Genomic DNA, 23,126 nt, shown 5'->3' on the forward strand with positions numbered 1-23,126 from the left:
TATCTGAAAACCAAGACCAGCATTAAGTGTAATGGGAACAAGCTAGAAGCCTTTCCAATAACATCAGGAGTGAAGCAAAATGTCCATCATCATTACTATTCATTATTGTGCTAGAAGTACTGCCTATAGCAACAAAACAAGAAAAAAAATTGAAGGAATAAGCATAGGCAAAGAGGCTACATGACTATATCATTTTGTGCACATGATACAATGGCTAACTTAGAGAACCCTAGAGAGTCAAATAAAATAAACAATTTACAACTTCAGCAAAGTTACAGGATAAAAATGAATCCACACAAATCATCAGCTTTTCTATTTATTACCAATAAATGAAGCAGGAAGGGATAGAGAAATTCTATTTAAAATAACTACAGACTATAACATACTTGGGAGTCTACCTGCCAAGACACACATAGGAGCTACATGAACACCATTACAAAAGGCTACATAAAGACACAGCTGAATAACTGGAGAAACTTTGTCAATAGGTCAAGACCACATAAATGATACTACCCAGACTCATTCCCTCATTCAGTACCATACTAACTACCAAAGTATTACTTTAGACACTCATCCGGAAGAACACAAGGTCAAGAATCACAAGGAAATTAATGAAAAAAAATGGGAAAAAAAGAGAATCAAGCAGTACTAGATTTGAAACAAACTATACTATAAAGCTATATTCATCAAAATAATCTGGTACTGAGGGGAAGCTAGGTGGCGCAATGAGTAGAGCACTGGCCCTGGAGTCAGGAGGCCCTGAGTTCAAATCCAGCCTCAGACACTTGACACATTTACTAGCTGTGTGACCTTGGGCAAGTCATTTAACCCCAATTGCCCTGCCTTCCCCCCTCCAAAAAAAAGCAAAAAAATAAATAATATGGCACTGAGTAAAAAATTGAGAGACTTATCAGTTAGGCACACAATATACAGAAGGAAACAAGCACAGTAACAGAGGCTGATAAACCTAATAATCCAAGTTATTTGGACATGAGCTTACTATTCAACAAAAACTGCTGGGAAAATAGGAAAATAATCTGACAGAAACTACGTTTAGACCAAGTCACACCATATACCAAGAGAAGCTCAAAATGGGTACATGGTTTAGACAGAGAAATCATAAGCAAATTGAAGGAATGTGGAAGTAATTACCTTGCAGATATATGGATGGGGGAAGAGTTCATGACCAAACAAGAGAAACAAAGGAGGTAAAATGGATAATTTTAATTGCAAAAAAATTAAAAGATTTTTGCACAACTAAAACCAATTCCATTAAAATTAGTAGAGAATTGGAAAACTGGAAATAAATCTGGAATAAATTTCTCTGATAAAAGTCTTATTTCTGAGATAGGGAACTCAAATTTATAAAAAATAAGAGCCATTCCCCAAGTGATAAATGGTCAAAGGACGTGAATACGTAGTTTGGAGAGCACATAATTACTGTATGTGGGCAATAAAAAAAAACTGCAAAGAAGGTTCTCCCTGTTAGTTTTTAACAAACAAATAAATGATATTCCAGTATGAGTCCTGACCACGTAATTAATTTTTATAACATTCCAAATTTAACATGCCATCATGAGTAAACCTGAGTCTATCCATTCACTGTTTGAATGCCCCCTGTCCTCATAATCTTGAATGAAGAAAGGCAATATAGAAAATGGTCAGTAAGTAGAGTGGCTTCTAAAAGCTTTGGGGGGGAGGGGGATGGAAGAATTAAATAAATAAAAAGAAGATATTAAAGAAATATTAAGACAACCAAGAGTGAGAGATTTAACATGTTTTAGACACTGACAAAACTATTCTTTTCAAGTAAACTCCACATTGAAAAGCAATACAGCATAATTACTGTAGGACTCCTCCTTCTTGGTTTCCATCACTGGATGATGGGGGTGGTGGTAGTGGTGATAACAACCACCTATGTTTATACTGACTTTTAGGGTTTGCACAGCTTAGCGCACATTATTTCATTTGGTACACAAAAGAATCCTGTGAGGTCAAGTGCTAGAGTTAATATTAACTCCACTTTCCAGATGAGGAAACTAAGTCACTGAGCAGTGAAATGACTTGCCTAAGGTTGCATAGCTAGTGAATGACATGGGAACTGAGCCCAAGTCTTTGGGACTCCCCCTCTGGCTCTCTATCCACTATTATATACTTCCCTCTTTGGATCATCATCCATATGCTGCCCTCTAACCACGGGCGCTAAAGCTCTAACCAGGTTCTCAACTCTCCTCTCTCTATAATTTCTATCAAGAATCTACAATGCCTCCCTATTGCCTGTAGAATAAAATACAAGCTCTTCTGCCTAACATTTAAAGCCTTTTTCCATTTGTTGACTGCAGAAGGTTTGGCCCGGAGGATACTGATATGCCCTAGACTCTTGGATCTTCCTGCCAGTTGATGGCAATTGGTTGACAATGAAACCATCCCTAAATATGAATGCAATTATTCAGAGATTGAAATAAATGATTTTGTCAAATTTCAGAGAACCACAACTCTCCCGGTTGAAGACACTTCAGTGGCCATTCAGTCCAACCTGAAATAAGAATCTTCTTTTTAACATACCTCACGAATGGTTACCTAAACACCTACAGTGAGGGAGAAGCCACCACATCCTAAAGCAGCTCATTGCATGTTTTAATTGCTTATAACTGTGAGGAAGATTGTTTTTTTCCTTACCCAATGCCTATAGTTGCCTCTTTATAACTTTTCTCCATGACCTCAAGTTCTGCCCTCTGGAGCCAAGCAGGATAAGTCTAATCCTTCATGTGACAGCCGTTCAAATACATGAAGATAGGCATCATATCTGCTCACCTCACCCCCACCATGTCTTCACTTTTCTAGTTTGAACATACGAAGGTCCTTCAGCTGATCTTTGGGTGTGGCCTTGTCCCCTTCAGGGTGTCCTTTTCCTGATCAATGACCTTTCTAAAACGTGATGCCCAGAACTAAACATGATAGCCCAAATACAGTACAAGCCAATGAGAAGAAATCTCACTTCACTAGCACTTTAGGCTTTACAAAGCACTTTCTTCCCATCAACCCTCTTGGCTGGTGCTACAAATATTTGCTCCATATCATAGATATGAACCTGAAGCTCAGTGATGGTGCACGGCTATTAAGTGGCAGAGACAGGATCGGAACCCATGTCCTTGGGACTCTAAACTCAACAGACATTACACTGCACTACGTTGCCCATCCTACTTAAATGCATTTATATCGCACGTAATGGTCAACTCTGGAACAGACTTGGTAAAGCAAATGCCAGTTTATGCAAGTCATTGTACCACCAATGATACAGTGAACTATGGCACAGAATAGGTCCCAGTGAATCGCTGAAGGCCTTGCCTTTGGGTGCAACCTCAATTTCAGCACAACTTACTAAGCTGGAGAGGCTTCCTGAACAGCACTGGGGACAAAATGAACACCTTTTCTCTGACAGCCAACCTCGCTAAGACTGGAGATAATGATCACCAGGTAGGCTGCCTGTTCTGGCCACAACAACTTTCAAAGACCATCCATGAAGTGATGCCATCCATGAAGGAGCCATGATCTGCAGCACTGCCACTCTTCACCAACACAATTATGGCCACCTGGTTTACTGAAGCCTGACGAAAATGACATTGTCATCTATCACAGTTCACAAGATCCAAACGCATTGGCTTAGTTTGCGCAGCTCTGACTCCAAGGGTAACCTGTGCTCATGTTTTCATTTGCATTAAAGATGATAAAATATGTCTTTGTTTCGCTTTAAAACAATCTATTTTTAAATGAATTCTTAAAGATGTCAAATCTTTTCTTTCTTCAGACTGAAGTATGACAGATCCTAGAGATTTCACCATAAACCCTTTTACTAGCAGCCATAAAGGCAAATTTCTGCTTTTGAGATTAACTAAAAAATACACCATTAAAATGCTTCAGTGTATTAAAAATTCCATCCTTTTGGTACCACAGATTGCAGCTCTGTGCTATGATTTCGCTTCCTTTTTATGTGTTCCATCTTGCTAAATGCCAACGTACTTTTCTCTTTTATGATCTACTAATTGTTCCGAATTTAACTGCAGATTTTATTTAAATGAAAATTAATAATTATAAATTATAATTATGACTGAAGTTTCCTATTCCCCTTAACTATATCCAATGTGACAGTTATATTGTCAGTTTCTAATAATTATCCATGACTATACATGTCATTTGCATACACACCTGTCACTTTCTACTAAAGATGTATTCTGATATGAAGTTCTATTAACATTGTTATAGCATAATCATAGGTTGCAACCATCTCTTAGTACTTTTTTTTAAAAAGGAATTACTTATCTCTCAAAAATACTCCTCTAGAAACATAGTTCATGAATTTGCTCTAAGATGCAAATATGCATGTGCAAAAGGTGGTAGATAGCTTATTTTAATCAATGGATCTGTAATCTCATCAGCACAGGCATAGATTGCACCCCATCCATGCCTTCTCATACTGTCTCAATTCTGGTTCATATCCTTCCTCCAGAGAGCATCATTGTTGGTAGTATGCTACAACTGACTTATACCCACCATGTGTCTCCCCATTGCCCTTTGCATCGCCTTCCATTTTTATCTTGCTAAGACTGTTGTGTTCCATGATTCCCAGCCACTGCAGTGTATCTGAGACACTACTGACAGTAAAAAGATGGGCATTTGCAGCAGGCCACAGTGTGGGATTATTCAAAGTGATGCATATCAGCATACACTCTTCATCTATTGGTTTTCTTCTTATGAAGAATGGTAGGCCATTCTGTCTCGAATGGCTGGGGATCTCACTGAGAACTGATGCCATTAAGTGTAATGTCCTATGTAACCAAGAGCATCTGAATCTCCAACAAGAGCAAGCAAATGCCTTCAACAAGTTTTCATCTCCATGTTAATGCCTTGATCGACATCGATAATGCCAAGACAATGGAACAAAGCTGCTTCTATGATCACATCTTTCAAAGAATCTCTTGGGTCATTAACACATGCATGAGACCTACCTTATTGGAGTCCTTAGGTCTGCATTTCACTCTATCAAGTCAAATACTCTGTTGTAATCAATAAACAAAAAATACCACATGGGCTCTTGTCATTTTTAAACATGGTCAATTATGTTACATAGTAACATCTTTAGATATGGTCTGCTACCTGTTTCCTTCTTAGATTTTCATGGACACTTTCTATAACCGAACAGTCCATTCTCATAAAAATTTGGTGACCCATGCTCTGAAGCAATTATCCCAACTCTGATGAGGTGGGTCACTGGAGAACAGCTAGCTACTTCTTCTCAAAGCATAGACATAGGCATAGCATTCAGGGGACTGGGGGAGGGTGGGCCTTTCCAAACCTGTATAGCTCTCAGGAGCCTATCTGTGTGCTTCTCACCATGATTATTGATTGAAAAACATTTAGTCAGTCTGACTTTTAGAAAGGGATTTGCTGAAGTAGCATAACTGATACAAAACATCCCCTCAAAAGTCTGTGAAATAATCTCCCTGAGTAAAAATACACATATAGAGTCCAGGGGAAAGTGGGATCAAGCTTAGAGAAGACATGTGCCAAAGGCATAACTTACAGCTCCTGGTTTCTGGAAGTTCCTTTCTCCCCTTCACAAAGTGAAGTTCCTCCTGGGCATACACTGGCTTCTTTCTCCAACCTTTCCTTGGCTCCCAAAGCAGACACTGCTATGAACAACTGCCAACCAGAAGATGTTAGGATGCTGTTGGGAAAATGACAAACCCCAAATCTTGTGGACCCTTTGAAGCTTTACAAGGTCCTCCTCCAGCCAAGGAGGGGTTGTGGGACTGGAGGGGAAGGAGGCCAAAGTACTCTCTTCACACATACCACCCCCCACCCCAAGCAACTCTGTCCCAGGGAGTTTGAATGCTCTCTTCTCATTCTCCACCTAGCAGAATCTTGCTTGCTCATCCATATAGAATTGTAAGGGTGGGGCTGACGAAGCATATCAATCAGATTACCCCACCAAAAGTAAGTGTTAAAATGTTATGCTCTGATCCTTGAGGTAAAAATGTGTCTGGATTGAATTTCTCCCAGGTTTGCACAAGTCTGCTATTTTAGAGAAGACCCACAGGGAATGATGAAATTTCCTAAGCCAATCCAAACATTCATCCCATGCAATATCACTCTACTTCAGCCAATGGCTCACCATATATTTGGAAGCGGTCTACATAGAGGTGATCATTGAACCCATGAGAGCTGATGAGACCACCAAGGGAGAGAAGCAGAAAGAGAAGAGGGCACAGGTCAAGGCCTTGGAGGACACTCACACTTAGGGTTTAGAAGACAATATCAAAAGCTAAAGAGGGGTGAAATTGTATGGGGACTGAGGGAAAAATGGATTTGGGATAATTTAAAAATGTCTTATTATCCCATGTTGACCATCTATAGTGTCAAGTTCACAATAGCCAACCCTAACATAGGCACAATGGGAGGAAAGACAGAAAGAGATGTCTTTCTGACCTGTCTCCTTTTCCTGTACCTAATGCTGGCCATTGCATTGTTCCATTCAGTCCAAATTTCTGACACACACTTTTTTTAAATAACAAACTTACTTCAAACTCTGCACCTCTTCTAGCTTCGCCTCCCTCCTCGTCTAGTGACTCCAAATCTAGGAAATAAACCCAGACAAAGAGGATTAGGGCTTTTTAAAAATGATATAGTGGCCAATCTAAAAGAACTCTAAATAATCAATGAAAAACAATTCCATATAAGATGTAGCCAGAATTACTTTATTTCCTAATTTTGACAAACCCAGGAAAGCAGCATGAACAGTAAACAAAGATTCTAGGGAGTCTTGGGCCCATTGGGGACTTTTATTGTGTGTCCTTCAAATTCCACCAGCAGTAAGTAATATTTTCTTTTCATTTTCCTTTCTTGGTCTAAAAACCTAAAAAGCTTCAAAAGGGCTTCTATTTTTCAATTCTTTTATTAACAAGATTCTCTTCAATGAAATAATTTCTTTATATTGTTCTTTCAAGTTCACCTAGCCAGTTTGTATTATTTTCTTTTTAAATAAGGTGTATTGGTGCTTTGGGAACTTTCTCTAAATATCCTAGTCATTTCTAATCATGCCCTCTTACTTCCCTCCCCTAGAAAAGGAGCTCCATTTTAACAATAACAAATACCCAATATGCAAAAACCATATTTGACACCATATAAAACATTCGGCCCTATTAACCGCTCTCCTCCACCTCTTGTCCAAGAAGAGCATATTTCACATTTTTAAATACCTCCATCTTTGTTAGCCCTAAACATTTTTTTGGTATGAAAATAACTTGAATAGAAATTTAATTGTAATTATGAGTAGCTGTCAAACTTGCTTTTCTTTCAAATCTGATGAATTCTTTCTTATTATCCTACTGTACCCTGAAGACTGAATCCCAGGGAGCTCAAAAACAGTGCACTAAATCATTGGGCAAAAGAAAAAGTAGGTGTCTCATCACACATCTATCATTATTTTGCAAGCACAAGAAGGAAAAGCTTTTCTAGAGGTTTGGGGTTTTTAAAATCTTCTGACAAGTTAAGGCTAGAATCTCTAGAGCTGATAACGTTGGATAGCTAATCTCAGATCCTGTTAGTTCTATTTAGTAAACTTTAACTTGCAGTACTGGGTGGGGGATTGGGTGCAGGAGGATTAATTGAGTGGCAGGTGTGAGCATCACAATCTTTTCTTCCAAAGACAAACTATGTCTGAGTTCTGAGAAAAGCCCATGCTCTGGAGATTCCGGCTTTTCACTAAGAGGGCTTAGTGGTTACGTAGAGCTCTGGGTGAGAGGCTGGTGTGGAGGCTGTCTCCTTTGGACTCTCAAAGATCAAAAAGGACACTCCTGATGCCTTAAGCATGGTGGGTACCTCATCTACTCTCAAACACCTGGAATGTTGAGCTACCTTTGCATCTTACCTTAAAACCTGTCTTTTATCTTTTTCTTATTATCAACTCCGTATGGTGTTTAGGGAGATCTTATGTTTAGCAGACTTCAAAAAAAAATACATGTTAAAAGCCTTCTTACCATTGAAGCTGAATATAGAGGAAAATTTAAGGTTTTGGACTTGGAGCATGGCTTTCAAAAATACAAAAATTCAAACTTTTTGTTATAATAAAATTCCACCGTTATTAAAACCTACATAATATATTCTTAATCGAAGAAATCTAGTATACCCCACCTCTCACCAGTTTAAAATCACTAGCCATGAGAGAAGGTAAAATGTTTCTAATTCCTTCTGTGACCTTTCCATCACTGTCTATGACCCAGAAACTTTTATGTTACGGGTCAAATTCCTCCAATAACATCTTCCTCAAATAACCTCATAATGGCATCAATCAACAAACATTAAACACTTGTTATTGTTGTTTGTCAGTTTTCAGTTATGTCTTACTCTTGGTGACCCCATTTGGGGTTTTCTTGGCACAGATAATGGAGTGATTTGCCATTTCTTTCTTCAGCTCATTTTATGTATGAGGAAACTGAGGCAAACAGGGCTAAGTGACTTGCCCAGGGTCACACAGCTAGTAAGTGTCTAAGGCCAAATTTGAGCTCAGCTCTTCCTGACTCCAGGCCCAGCACTCTATCCACTACAGCGCCACCTAGCCGCCGTTATTACATTTATGTGCCAGGAGCTGTGCTTTGTTGGGAAAGCAAAAACAAGAGTGAAAGAGTGCCTTCAAAAACTTAAAGCCTTCAATGATCTTATTTTCTAAAAGAGGAGACAACATGTAGCATTATAAGCATATACAGAAGCTATAAGAAAATGACCTCTACATAGTCCTCCTCTAATTTGAAGATTAGGATTCATCATGGGGGTGTAGGGTGAGGGTCAAACACTATGCCAGCAGAGCATAAGAACTGGAGGCCTCGCTGGAAAGGCTTCTAGCAAGGCACCTGTAACAAAGCCTCTGCTTTCCAGGCAATCTAGGAAACAAAAAAAAATTTCAAACGTCCTCAATCCTGTGCAGTCCCCTTCTACTTCTCCAATGCCAGTGATAAAATGGCAGAAAAGGGAACAGAGGATGTTAAGAATCACACAGATTTTAGACCATAAATGCATTTCAATTTAACTGTTCTCTAAATGGGAGATACTGGTCCAATGTCTAAAGAATAGACACATGCCTGGAAGAGTTGAATCATATCAATCTTGGCATTCTCGCTATAAATAAAAACAGAAGAAATTTGCAGCCCAATGGAAGGATGGCTTACTAGTATGCCTTAAAAAAAGAAAAAAAAACAGGACTTTCTAAAGTGAATTGTATTGGAAACTGAGAGGCAACATTATTTCCTGGGAGTTTTGGTCATCACGTATTGCAATTTTTTAAGTGTTTGCAAATATATATATATATATATATATATATATATATATATATATATATATATATATATATATATATATATATATATATATAAAATTAGTTTATATACCAACATTAGTTTCTAAGGATGTCAAGAAATTCTACAACGAATTTGCTAAGAAACTCTAGATCAAATCAACCTGCAAAAATAGGAAAAGATGAGAGCAGGAGAAATCCATGGGACCGTATGAATCTAGAAAAAGAAGTGAGATAGGTCAGACACATGGAGATTGAACAGAAGCCTCACATATCTATATGTGAATACAATAGTGTGTAAAAAATGGTAAGCACTGGACATCATGAGCACCATAGAGCACCATAACGAACAAAATACATTATATTTTAGCAAACAGGAAAAAGGTTATTGTTGGGGCATTTGCCTCTGAGTCTGCTGCCTGAGTATAATCAGACAATTGATTTGTCAGAGCCAAAAGAGGAATTAATAAAAAAAAACGTGAAATCAGGAAGACTAATAATAAGAAAACTGTATGGCATAACAGTAATATTCTAACCTGTATTACTTAAATAAGTATTAGGAAAATAAAAAATAAACAAAAATGACACAGACACTGACTAAAATCACTTCATCCAGAAGTTTAACCAATGTAGATTAATGGTCAAAACAAGCACCTCAGTCAGCAAATATCTGACTTCGAGAGATGGCTACCAATGATTACCAAAGGCAACACTTGGTTAAAACAAAAGGATCGAAAAGAAGGCCCACAAACAGAAGACAAATGGAAAAAGCTGGTAGAAGACATTTCAACAAGTTCTTTTCTCTATCAAGGAGAGTGGAACCACCATACTTCAACCATCACAATCTCTGAGGTGCTTGTGGAGGAAGTAGAAAGAGAACGAGAGAAAACAAGGCAGGTAAAGGACAGGATTGGACCAAGTAGAGATAGAAGAGCTCCATGCTGGAAGGAACACAAACTGAGAGAGGATCGAGGGATTGACAGATGTGGTAACTAAGGAAAGGGAAGATACAAAAGGTATAGGAAATGTCTCCAAAATGGTAACTGAGAGAATATCAATGAATATTGATCTAGAGGCCTACTCTCCTTATACAAAATCTTAATGACAGTCATTTATTCAGGGACTGAGAAGCTCCTTGATGATGGTCTTAGTAGAGAACAAGAAAGCTTTCATAAGCGTGAGAAAATTGAGAGGATTAAAACAGCAAGTGGTTAAGTGTGGGAATTGAATGAACTATACTGACTCCATCTTGTGATTCAATTCTGGAGCTAGCTCAGTTCTTTTTCTATTCAATTATGGGTCTAGTCCAAATTCTGTCTTGTGAGGAAAGTTTATTCAATTCTGGGCATTGGGAGAAAACCTTGTTGCATTCTTTGAACCTCGCTCAGCGTGGCTGGGAAACTGGACCACCTCTCCTGCTGCTTAGAGACCCTTAACCAAGGACCTTGGTTATGCTGACCAGAAATTTGGTCAGATCCAATGTTTAACACGAGGAGTTTTCTGACAATCGTACATCTCAAGCAACTCATTGGTTTTATCTGAAAACTGGACCCATAATAATCAATTAGTGACTGTTTCCATGTTCCTTTGATTATGTACAGACACTTGGGGAGAGTAGGGCATCTTTTTCTGAATTCAGGGAACTGTACCTGTTCATTCTCCCCCTCCCAACTTGGAAAGTCACTAATCATTCCTCCAATTAGAAATCAGATTATCTAATGTTGTAGTGTTTCCTTTTAATTAATTGGGCTTATTTGATTGTTTTTAATGCATAAAAGTTCATCTCCCCCGTATTCAAGGTCCAGCCCTAAGCTAAAAAGGTCTTGTCTCAATCTGTTAGGCAATTGGCATGCATTGCTTAATAAATCAATATGATCAGATCAAACTTTTGTTTCCTCAGTCATTTTGTCTTTTATCTACCACAAATGATATTCAGAAACGGACCAAACTTTTACCATTTCACAGTTAACTAAAAGAAGCTGAGAGTATAAAACCCCATTGTGCTAATTATTTTTAATCAAAAAAAATGCTTTTGATTTAATAGAACAAAATGCTGCTCTTAGGACACTTTTACATCAAGGTGTTTCCCATCCATCCATACATCAAGATCATCCATTCACTATTCCTAGGAAGATGTGACAATACAAATAACCCTGTTGAATGAGCCTCTAGTATCAAGGAACTGGAGCCAAGTTTTCAGGAAAAGGTCTCCAGAATCTGGTTGAATAAGTTTCTGGGAGCTATAGTCTTGGATAGACAGTGCTGTTTCCTCTTGACAGAAGAGAGGCTATCTGAAAGAAGTATATGTGCACTAGGCTACCTGGTTGGAAGAAGACTCAGATCACATAACTCATTTGGGAATTGCAGGAGCTAATGAGAAGGGATGGCATGGAGTCTGTATCTACTGACTAGAGGTGGGAAGAGGGGAGGCAGAGTGGCTTCCATGACCAGTATTGACAGTACACAGGACATTGTGGGAAGATGAAGCCATATTAGGCCTGAGAAGGTCTCAAATCCTTCAAAACAATACAGTATTACTCAAAAAATATACTAGAAGGAGACTGCTCCTTAAAATAAAGAAAAAGATATAATGATAAAGAAAATCATCTATAAACTTTTCCATCCAGATGAGGACAAAAGACTTAGAATCCTACAGAATCACAGAACAGGGTGATCACAAGCTAGATTGGGGGGAAGGGGAAAAATAGAGAAATCTAGCATCATGTCCAGCATGGACAACACAAGGACCTGACTCACATCTGTAGTAATAGACAAAGCTTAACAAGCACCTTGATCAGGGCAAACAAGAGGCCTAATTCAGGTCAGGTCAGACTAGCACCAAAACCCAGTAGTGAGTGACTCAAAGACCCAATCCACACAGACTAGCACCAAGTATAGGGCAATCTATCTCCCTCTACCCCATAAAATATTCAAAGAACAATTAATTCCAGCATTATATAAGCAATTTGTAAAAACAGAGAAGAAGGGGACCCTTCTAAACTTTCTATGATACAAATATGATCTTTATGCTTAAGCCAAGGAGAGGCAAAGCATTGAAAGAAAATTATAGGTCAATATCCCTAACGAACACTGATACAAAAGTATTAAACAGAATATCAGAAAATAGGCTGGGTAAATGGACATATTAAAAAGACTCTATGACTAGACTGGATTATACCAGGAATGCAGGGTTAGTTAAATATAAGGAAAACACTATTTTTAAAAACAAGAATGATGATTATCAATAGATGTTGAAGAGGCTTTTGAAAAAAATGCAATACAAGGGCCACTAGGTGGTGCAGTGGATAAAGCACCAGCCCTGGAGTCAGGAGGACCAGAGTTCAAATCTGGCCTCAGACACTTAATAGCTGTGTGACCCTGGGCAAGTAACTTAAACCTGATTGCCTCCAAAAAGAAAAAAAAAATCCAACATCAATTTCTACCAAAAACAAAAGAAAGTGTATGAATAAACAGATGTTTCCTTAACAGTCTGTAGTATCTACCAAAAATGAAGAATACTGTATTCAATGTAAAATATCTAGGGTAAAACAAGGATACCATTTATCACCACTACTATATGGCATAATGCTAGAAATGCTAACTATAGCTATAAGGCAAGAAATAAAATCATAGGAATAAACATAGGCAAAGAGGAAAAAGAAACAATTGATTTCTGAAGATCATATAATGACCAAACATGCAACCTGGTTGCAACACTCCTAGGAGCAACTCAACCCAGATTAAAATATAATTAAAATATTTAACAAAATATACAAATATGCAGTAGACCATAGATAGTATTAATATGTGCTTTTCTAAGTCCATACATGGCCCACAAGGATCCTTTTGTATGGTTTAGTGGCCCCATTTCCATTTAAACTGGACACCACTAATAAAGAGTCAACTCAAATTAATTTGAACAATTAATAATTTTAGCAAAGTTGCAGAATATAAATAAATCTATGTAAGTCTTCAGCATTTCTATATATTAACAAAACCCAGGAGAAAGAAAGAGAAATATCATTTAAAATAACTACAGAATATATAAAAGACTTGAGAGTCTATCTACCAAGACCAACACAAGAACTGTATGAATGCAATACAAAACATTATTTGCTGAAATACAGACCGAAATAATTGGATAAATATTCACTGGTGATGGATAAATCATAAAAATGATAATACTATCTAAATCAATTTATTTATCTGGTGACACGGCCATCAAACTGCCCAAGGATTACTGGGAAGGATTATAGCTAGAAAACAGAATAATGAATAATAAAATAGAATAATGAAATTCATATGGAGAAATAAAAGATCAAAAATCTCAAGGGAAATAAGGGAGGAAGGGATGAAAAAGCACTACCAGATCTAAAACTATACTACAAAGCAGTAATTATCAAATTAAAAATAAAGAGGTTGAGCAATGGAACATATTACATATATTATATACAGAACCAAATGAACACAACAGCATAGTTTTCAAGGTACCTAAAGATTCTCAGCTACCAGGGACAAGACCCAAAAAACTGGAAAAAAAATGCTGGGAAAACTGGAAAGCATTCTGGAAGAAATTAGGCATAAACTAACATATCGCAACATACACCAAGATAATCTTCAAATGGAAATATGACTTAGGCATAAAGAGGGGCATCATAAATAAATCAGAGGAACAATAAAGAAATTAATTTTCAAATGTATGGATATGGGAAGAGTTCATGACCAAACAGGGGACAGAGAGGACCACAAAAGATAAAAAAGACAATTCTACTCATATAAAAATAAAAAGGCTTAGTATGAATAAAACCAATACAATTCAAATTAGAAGAAAAACACAGGCAACTGTAGAAAAAAAAATCTTCACATGAAATTTCTCTGATGAAGGTCTTGTATCCAAGATATACAAATAACTGATTCAAATTTATAGATAAATGGTCAAAGGACATGAACAGGCAGATTTGAAAGGTAGAACTGCAAGCTATAAACAAATACAAAAAAAAACTGCTTCCAATCACTAGTAATTAGAGAAATACAAATCAAAGCACCTCTGAGATTCTACCGCACACTCATCAGATTGACAAAGATAACCCAAAAAAGGGTAAGGATAATGACAAATCGTGGGGGGGCTATGGGAAAACAGCAACACCAATATAAGGCTAGTGGACCCATGAAATGGTCCAGCCATTCTAGATATCCATTTGGAACTGCCTAAAATGTCACTAACCTACGCATACACTTTGACCCAGTGATACCTACCTGGCTTACTCTCCAAGGAAATGAAATAAAGAAGAGGATTGTCCAGGCAGATATTCCTCCTATGGTGCAATGCAACTGATAGCCTGAGGATTTAAACAAACAAGAGTCCTCTTACTACAAATATATTTCAATAACCTCAGGGAAAAGCAGTTCTCAAGACAAATAAAGAGCAGTCCAGAGAATCAAAACAAATAGAAGTAACACGCAAAATAAGAAGCGGTCAATAGTGAGGTTGTGGGCAGGCTCAGGAGGTCTTTGCCAAAATTCTCAAAACTGCTTTTTTGCTTTGTGCCCTAACAGCTGGGTCATGTAACTGCCCAAGATCTGCATTATAACTTCTTTGCTCACTATAGTCACAACTAACATTGTTAGAGGAGAGAGGGTTCAACTCACATCTTCCAAGTTACGCCAGCTTCCTGGCCCATAATAGTCACTAAATTGTGTATAGTCTTTGACACAGCAATACTACTACTTGACCCCAAGGAGATAAAAAAGAAGACCTTCTATGGTCAAAAATATTTACAGCAGCTTTTTGTGGTAGCAAACAACTGGAAACTAATTGGGGGCATCAACTGGAGAATTGCTGAACAAATTCTGGTATATCAATTAAATTAGATACTACTTTACCACTGAAAACGATCGTTTCAGAGAAACCTGAGAAGATTTGTATGAGCTGATATCAAGAGAAGTGAGCAGAATCAGGAAAACAATGTATACAATACCACACAATGTATACGCTGGAAAGGCAAACAACTGCGAAAGAATATAAATGATTAGGAAAAAAGATAGGTATGAAGTTATGCAGAGGGAGAAAAAAAAAACAAAACCAAAAGAACAAAAGATGTGATGACTACAACAGAAAGTCAACATGCAGAAGCAACAAAACTTTTCAATTACAATGGTCAATGTAAATACACTGCTATCAAAGTTAAAGAACACAATGTTTATTTTAATGAATAAAGGTTTTGGGAGAATTACTTTGGGTGCACAGCGAAATTATTTGGAGGTTTGTCAGTTAGTATCTGTTTTGTGAAAACTTATCAACACAGTTTTGAAAAGTAACAGTAGCTTTTCCTACCTTTGTCAGCTTCCTCATCTACAAAATGGAGGTACATCACAGGGTTTGTTGAGAGAAAAATGCTTTGGAAACTCTTAAAATGCTATGTGAATGTGGGCTGTTATTATGATGATTTCATCATTTAATAGCCTGTGATAGCAATCAGTGAGCTACTTTTCAAATAACGAATTTGTAGGTGGACATTTGTCTATTAAAAAAAGAAAAAGTGGATACAATGTGCAACTCTCTATATGGACCGTATATTGGATAACGTGATAGCCCTATCAAAATCTGAAATGTTCTCATTAAGACGTATTTTAATGCAGTCATTCTGACGTGATTTTAGTACAGTTCTGGAACAATGAATTAATTAACTAATTAACTTTTAATTACAGTTATATTAAATGGAATTGGCTTTGCTGCTCCTACCACATAGTCTAATAAGCTTCTTGGAAAAGAATCACGGGCACTAATTTTACAATCTTATTTTATTATTAAACTAAATCATCTGTGTGCATTTTGTATACACCTGAGGAATTAGGTGATGAAGTTACATGAACTAAAATTATTTTCACTATGAGGACACAGAATACTTTTCATTTATAGCTCCACCATTTTCTATTCTGAGAGATAAAGACCTTGGATGAAAACAATCTATTTCAACACCAGACATTTAAAAAATAAAACATACATCTTGGAACTATGCCTCAAAAGTTTGGAACTGTGCATACCCTGTGACCCTGCTATACTGTTAGTAGGCCTAAACCCTTAAAGAAATCAAAGGAAGAGGAACACACTTTGAACAAATTATACCTTTACTAGGCCTACACTCCCAAAGAAATCAAAGAGGAAATGTGTGTATGTGTGTGTGTGTTTATGTGCGTGCGTGCGTGTGTGTGTGTGTGTATATACACACACACAGATATTTATACAAACTCTTTTCATAGTAAGCAAAAATTGGGAAGAAGTTGTTCCATTGGAGAATGTATAAATACATTGTGGTAGGTGAATGTAACAGAATATTATTGTGCCATAATAAATGATAAGGGCAGCTAGGTGGCGCTGTAGTGGATAAGAGCACTGGGCCAGGAATCAGGATGATTTCTCTTCCTGAGTTCAAATCCAGCCTCAGAAACTTACTAGCTGTGTGACCCTGGGCAAGTCATTTAACCCTGTTTGTTTCAGTTTCTTCATCTGTAAAATGAGCTTGAGAAGGAAATAGCAAACCATTCCAGAATTTTTGCCATGAAAACCCAAGAGCCAGACAAGACTGAAAAACAACTAAACAACACCAAATTATGAAATGGATAGTTTCAGAGGAAATTGGAAAGAAACAAGCATTTATTAAGTAACCAATCTGTAACAGGTACTATGCTATGCACTTTACAAATATTATCTCAGTGGATCCTCACAATAATCCTAGCAGGTAGGTGCTATTTTATTAGCAGGAAACAGACACTGAGGAATGCTAACTGCCCTGCCCAGGGTCACAAAGCTAGGAAATGACTGAGGGTGGATCTGAACTCAGATATTCGGGACTCCAGGTCAAGTGCTCTATCCACTACACCACCTAGCTGCCCTTTGCTTGACCATGCATACTTGTTATAGACCTCTATGAAACGAGGCAGAGCAAATAAGCAGAAAGAGAAATACACAAACACACACAGAGAGCACATTATGGAGAAAAACAAGTTTGGAAGACTTTAGAACTCTCATCAGTGCAATGAAAAATCACTGGTCCAAAAAAAGATGAAAAAAGAAGCACACCACTCACTTCCTTGATAGGTGAAAAACTTAAAAATGGAGAGACATACATTTTCAGACACAACCAATGTCAGAATTTGTTCTGCCAGTCATGAATAAAGCAGCTATCAGTTTATTTGCAATTTGCAAGAATTTGTCTTTTTTTTTGCATAGTCATAAACAATGCAGCTGTGATCAAATGAGATAATATCTGTAGAAAGCACTTAGCACAGTGCCTGGCACCTAGAGCTACTCTAGAGAAATGTTTATTCCCTTCCCTTATTTTTTCTACCTCAGTGCTTGGCACCTAGTAGGCTTTATAAAAATGCTCATCCCCTTCCCTTATTTTTGTGTCCACAACACTTGGCACAGTGTCCAGCACATAGTAGGCTGTACAGAAATTCTTGTCCTGGTAGGCTCTATAGAAACATTTATTCCCTTGCGTTATGTTTTTTATCCCAGTGCCTTTCTTGCACACAGCAAGATCTAGAGAAATACTTATTCCTTTCCCTTTTTCTTTTGTATTCCCAGCAATTAGCACAGTGTCTGGCACATACCAAGCTCTAAAGAAATCCCTATCCCCTTCCCTTTTTTTTTTGCTTTTTCTTTTGGCAGGGCAATTGGGGTTAAGTGACTTGCCCAAGGTCACACAACTAGTACATGTGTCAAGTATCTGAGGCCACATTTGAACTCAGGTCCTCCTGACTCCAGGGCCAGTCCTCTACTCACTGCACCACCTAGCTGCCCCTTTCCCTTTTTTTTTACCTCAGCCCTGACACACAGCAGGCTCTAAAGAAATCCTTATCTCCTTTCCTTATTTTTTTTATCCCCAGCAATTAGCACAGTGCCTGGCACATAGTAGGCTCTACAGAAATACTTATTCCATTTCCTTATTTTTTTTATCCCCAGCAATTGGCATTGTGCCTGGCACATAGTAGACTCGACAGAAACACTTATCCCCTTTAATTATTTTTACCTCAGTGCCTGGGGCACGTAGTAGGCTCTACAAAAATGCTTATCCCCCTCCCTTATTTTTGCATCCCCAACAATTAGCACAGAGCCTTTCACATAGTAGGCTCTAAAGAAACGTTTATTCCTTTCCCTTATTTTTTTTACCCCAGTGCCTTTCTTTCACACAGCAGGCTCTAGAGAAATCCTTTTTCCTTTCCCTTTTTTCTTTTGTATTCTCAGCAATTAGCACAGTGCCTGGCACATAGCAGGCTCTAAAGAAATCCTTATCTCCTTTCCTTATTGTTTTTTATCCCCAGCAATTAGCACAGTGCCTGGCACATAGGCTCTAAAGAAATCTTTATCCCCTTCCTTTATCTTTTACCTCAATGCCTGGCACATAGTAGGCTCCACAAAAATGCTTATCCCCTTATGTTTTTTTACCTCAGTGCCTGGCACATAGCAGGCTATAAAGAAATCCATATCTCCTTTACTAATTTTTTTATCCCCAGCAATTAGCACAGTGCCTGGCACATAGTGGGCTCTATAGAAATCCTTATCCCCTTTCCTTAATTTTTTTTACCCCAGTGCCTTTCTTTCATGCAGCAGGCTCTGGAAAAATCCTTATCCCTTTCCCTAATTTCTTTTGTATTCCCAGCAATTATCACAGTGCCTGGCACATAGTAAGCTCTACAGAAATCCTTATCTCCTTTCCTTATTTTTTTTATCCCCAGCAATTATCACAGTGCCTGGCACATAGTAGGCTCTACAGAAATACTTATCCCCTTTAATTATCTTTTTCCTTCAGTGCCTGGGGCACATAGCAGGCTCTACAAAAATGCTTATCCCCCTTCCTTATTGTTGCATCCCCAACAATTAGCACAGAGCCTTTCACACAGTAGGCTCTACAGAAATGTTTATTCCCTTCCCTTATTTCTTTACCCCACTGCCTTTCTTTCACACAGCAGGCTCTAGAGAAATCCTTATTCCTTTCCCTTTTATTGTATTCCCTGGAATTAGCACAGGGCCTGGCACATAGTAGGCTCTAAAGAAATCCTTATCCCATTCCCTTATATTTTTTTTTTACCTCAGTGCCTGGCACATAGTAGACTCTAAAGAAATTCTTATCCCCTTCCCTTATTTTTTTTTACCTCAACGCATGGCACATAGTAGGCACTACAAAAATGCTTATCCTCTTATTTTTATTACCTAAGTACCTGGAACATAGCAGGCTCTAAAGAAATCCTTATGTCCTTTCCTTATTTTTTTATCCCCAGCAATCAGCACAGTGCCTGCAACATAGTAGGCTCTAAAGAAATACTTATCCCTTTTCCTTATTTTTTTATCCGCAGCAATTAGCACAGTGCCTGGCACATAGTAGGCTCTGTAGAAATCCTTATCCCCTTCCATTCTTTCTTCTTTTTTACCTCAGTGCCTAACGCATAGCAGGCTCTAAAGAAATCCTTATCCCTTTACCTTATTTTTTTTTTACCGTTGTGCCTGGCATATAGTAGGCTCTAAAGAAAACCTTATCCCCTTCCATTATTTTTTTTTACCTCAGTGCCTGACACATAGCAGGCTCTAAAGAAATACTTATCTCTTTCCTTTTTTTCCTTTTGTATTCCCACCAATTAGCACAGTGCCTGGCACATACTAGGCTCCATAGAAATGCTTAACCCCCTCCCTTATTTTTTTTTTACCTTTGTGTCAGGCACATAGCAGGCTCCAAAGAAATCCTTATCTCCTTCCTTTGTTTTTTGTTTTTACCTCAGTGCCTGGCACATAGTAGGCTCTAAAGAAACCCTTATCCCCTTCCCCTGTTTAGTTTTTACCTTTGTGCCTGGCACATGGCAGTCTCTAAAGAAATCCTTATCCCATTACCTTATGTTTTTTTTTTTACCTTTGTGCCTGGCACATAGCAGTCTCTAAAGAAATCCTTATCTCTTTCCTTTTTTTCTTTTGTATTCCCAGCAATTAGCACAGTTCCTGGCACATAGTAGGCGCCATAGAAATGCTTAACGCCCTCCCATATTTTTTTTTTACCTTTGTGTCAGGCACATAGGAGGCTCTAAAGAAATCCTTATCCCCTTCCATTATTTTTTTTTACCTCAGTGCCTGACACATAGCAATCTCTAAAGAAATCCTCATCTCTTTCCTTTTTTTTAATTTTGTATTCCCAGCAATTAGCACAGTGCCTGGCACATAGTAGGCTCCATAGAAATGCTTAACCCCCTCTCTTACTTTTTTTACCTTCGTGACAGGCATATACCAGGCTCTAAATGAATCCTTATCTCCTTCCTTTGTTTTTTTTTTACCCCAGGGCCTGGCACAAAGTAGGCTCTAAAGAAACACTTATCCCCTTCCCTTGTTTATTTTTTACCTTTGTGCCTGGCACATAGCAGGCTCTAAAGAAATCCTTATCCCTTTACCTTATTTTTTTTTACCTTTGTGACTGGCACATAGCAGGCTCTAAGGAAATCCTTATCCCCTTCTATTATTTCTTTTTATTTTTACCTCAGTGCCTGACACATAGTAGGCTCTAAAGAAACCCTTATCGCCTTCCCTTGTTTAATTTTTACCTTTGTGCCTGGCACATAGCAGGCTCTAAAGAAATACTTATCCCCTTACCTTATTATTTTTTACCTTTGTGCCTGGCACATAGCAGGCTCTAAAGAAATCCTTATCTCCTTCCTTTGCTTTTTTTCTACACCAGTACCTGGCACATAGTAGGCTCTTAAGAAACCCTTATCCCCTTCCCTTGTTTATTTTTTACCTTTGTGCCTGGCACATAGCAGGCTCTAAAGAAATCCTTATCCCTTTATCTCATGTTTTTTTTTTTACCTTTCTGACTGGCACATAGCCGGCTCTAAAGAAATCCTTATCCCTTTACCTTATTTTTTTTTTACCCCAGTGCCTAGCACATAGTAGGCTTTAAAGAAATCCTTATCCCCTTCCTTTGTTTATTTTTTGCCTCTGTGCCTGGCACATAGCCGGCTCTAAAGAAATCCTTATCCCTTTACCATATTTTTTTTTTACCTTTGTGACTGACACATAGCAGGCTCTAAAGAAATCCTTATCCGTTTACCTTATTTTTTTTTTACCCCAGTGCCTGGCACATAGTAGGCTCTAAAGAAACCCTTATCCCCTTCCCTTGTTTGTTTATTTTTTACCTTTGTGCCTGGCACATATTATGCTCTAAAGAAATCCTTCTCCCCTTACCTCATTTTTTTACCTTTGTGCCTGGCACATAGTAGGCTCTAAAGAAATCCTTATCCCCTTCCATTATTTCTTTTTTTTTACCTCAGTGCCTGACGCATAGCAGGCTCTAAAGAAATCCTTATCTCTTTTTCTTTTGTATTCCCACCAATTAGCACAGTGCCTGGCACATAGTAGGCTCCATAGAAAGGCTTAACCCACTCCCTTATTTTTTTTTTACCTTTGTGTCAGGCACACAGCAGGCTATAAAGAAATCCTTATCTCCTTCATTTTTTTTTTTACCCCAGTGCCTGGCACATAGTAGGCTCTAAAGAAACCCTTATCCCCTTCCCTTGTTTATTTTTTACCTTTGTGCCTAGCACGTAGCAGGCTCTAAAGAAATCCGTATCCCTTTACCTTTTTTTTTACCTTTGTGCCTGGCACATAGTAGGTTCTAAAGAAATCCTTATCCCTTTCCATTATTTTTTTTTTACCTCAGTGCCTGACACATAGCAGACTCTAAAGAAATCCTTATCTCTTTCCTTTTTTTTCTTTTGTATTCTCACCAATTAGCACAGTGCCTGGCACATAGTAGGCTCCATAGAAAGGCTTAACCCCCAACTGTATTTTTTTTAACCTTTGTGCCAAGCACAAAGTAGGCTCTAAAAGAATCCTTATCCCCTTCCCTTGTTTGTTTGTTTTTTTACCTTTGTGCCTGGCACATAGCAGGCTCTAGAGAAATCCTTATCCCTTTACCTTATTTTTTTTTAACCTTTGTGCCTGGCACATAGTAGGCTCTAAAGAAATCCTTATGCCCTTCCCTTGATTTTTGTTTTTTTTTTTACCTCAGTGCCTGGCACATAGTAGGCTCTAAAGAAACCCTTATCGCCTTCCCTTATTTTTTTTTACCTTTGTGCCCAGCACATATTATGCTCTAAAGAAATCCTTATTCCCTTCCATTATTATTTTTACCTCAGTGCCTGACACATAGCAGGCTCTAAAGAAATCCTTATCTCTTTCCTTTTTTTTTCTTTTGTATTCCAAGCAATTAGCACAGTGCCTGGCACATAGTAGGCCCCATAGAAATGCTTAATCCCCTCCCTTATCTTTTTTTTTACCTTTGCAGCAGGCACATAGCAGGCTCTAAAGAAATCCTTATCTCCTTCCTTTTTTTTTTTACCTCAGTGCCTGGCACATAGTAGGCTCTAAAGAAACCCTTATCCCCTTCCCCTGTTTATTTTTTACCTTTGTGCCTGGCACATAGCAGTCTCTAAAGAAATCCTTATCCCTTTACCTTATTTTTTTTACCTTTGTGACTGGCACATAGCAGGCTCTAAGGAAATCCTTATCCCCTTCTATTATTTCTTTTTATTTTTACCTCAGTGCCTGACACATAGTAGGCTCTAAAGAAACCCTTATTGCCTTCCCTTGTTTAATTTTTACCTTTGTGCCTGGCACATAGTAGGCTCTAAAGAAATACTTATCCCCTTACCTTATTATTTTTTACCTTTGTGCCTGGTACATAGCAGGCGCTAAAGAAATCCTTATCTCCTTCCTTTGCTTTTTTTCTACACCAGTACC

General features: G+C 38.0%; 1 long non-coding RNA gene across 3 annotated transcripts in view; it reads right to left on the reverse strand.

Annotated features, from left to right (window-relative positions):
• The window catches only part of LOC118832570, a 111,380-nt gene that overhangs the window by 26,327 nt on the left and 61,927 nt on the right, over positions 1 to 23,126 (reverse strand). For 2 of the 3 annotated variants that reach the window (XR_005009213.1, XR_005009211.1), the window contains 3 exons: positions 14,603 to 14,685; positions 6,579 to 6,634; positions 5,582 to 5,700 (listed from right to left, as the gene is read on the reverse strand). This is a non-coding gene — a long non-coding RNA (uncharacterized LOC118832570). Of the gene's footprint in view, positions 1 to 5,581; positions 5,726 to 6,578; positions 6,635 to 14,602; positions 14,686 to 23,126 lie in introns of all 3 variants that reach the window. The other variant, XR_005009212.1, reaches the window with a different exon arrangement.

The sequence above is a fragment of the Trichosurus vulpecula genome, chromosome X (assembly GCF_011100635.1).
Source record: "Trichosurus vulpecula isolate mTriVul1 chromosome X, mTriVul1.pri, whole genome shotgun sequence".
Lineage (NCBI taxonomy): Eukaryota > Metazoa > Chordata > Mammalia > Diprotodontia > Phalangeridae > Trichosurus > Trichosurus vulpecula.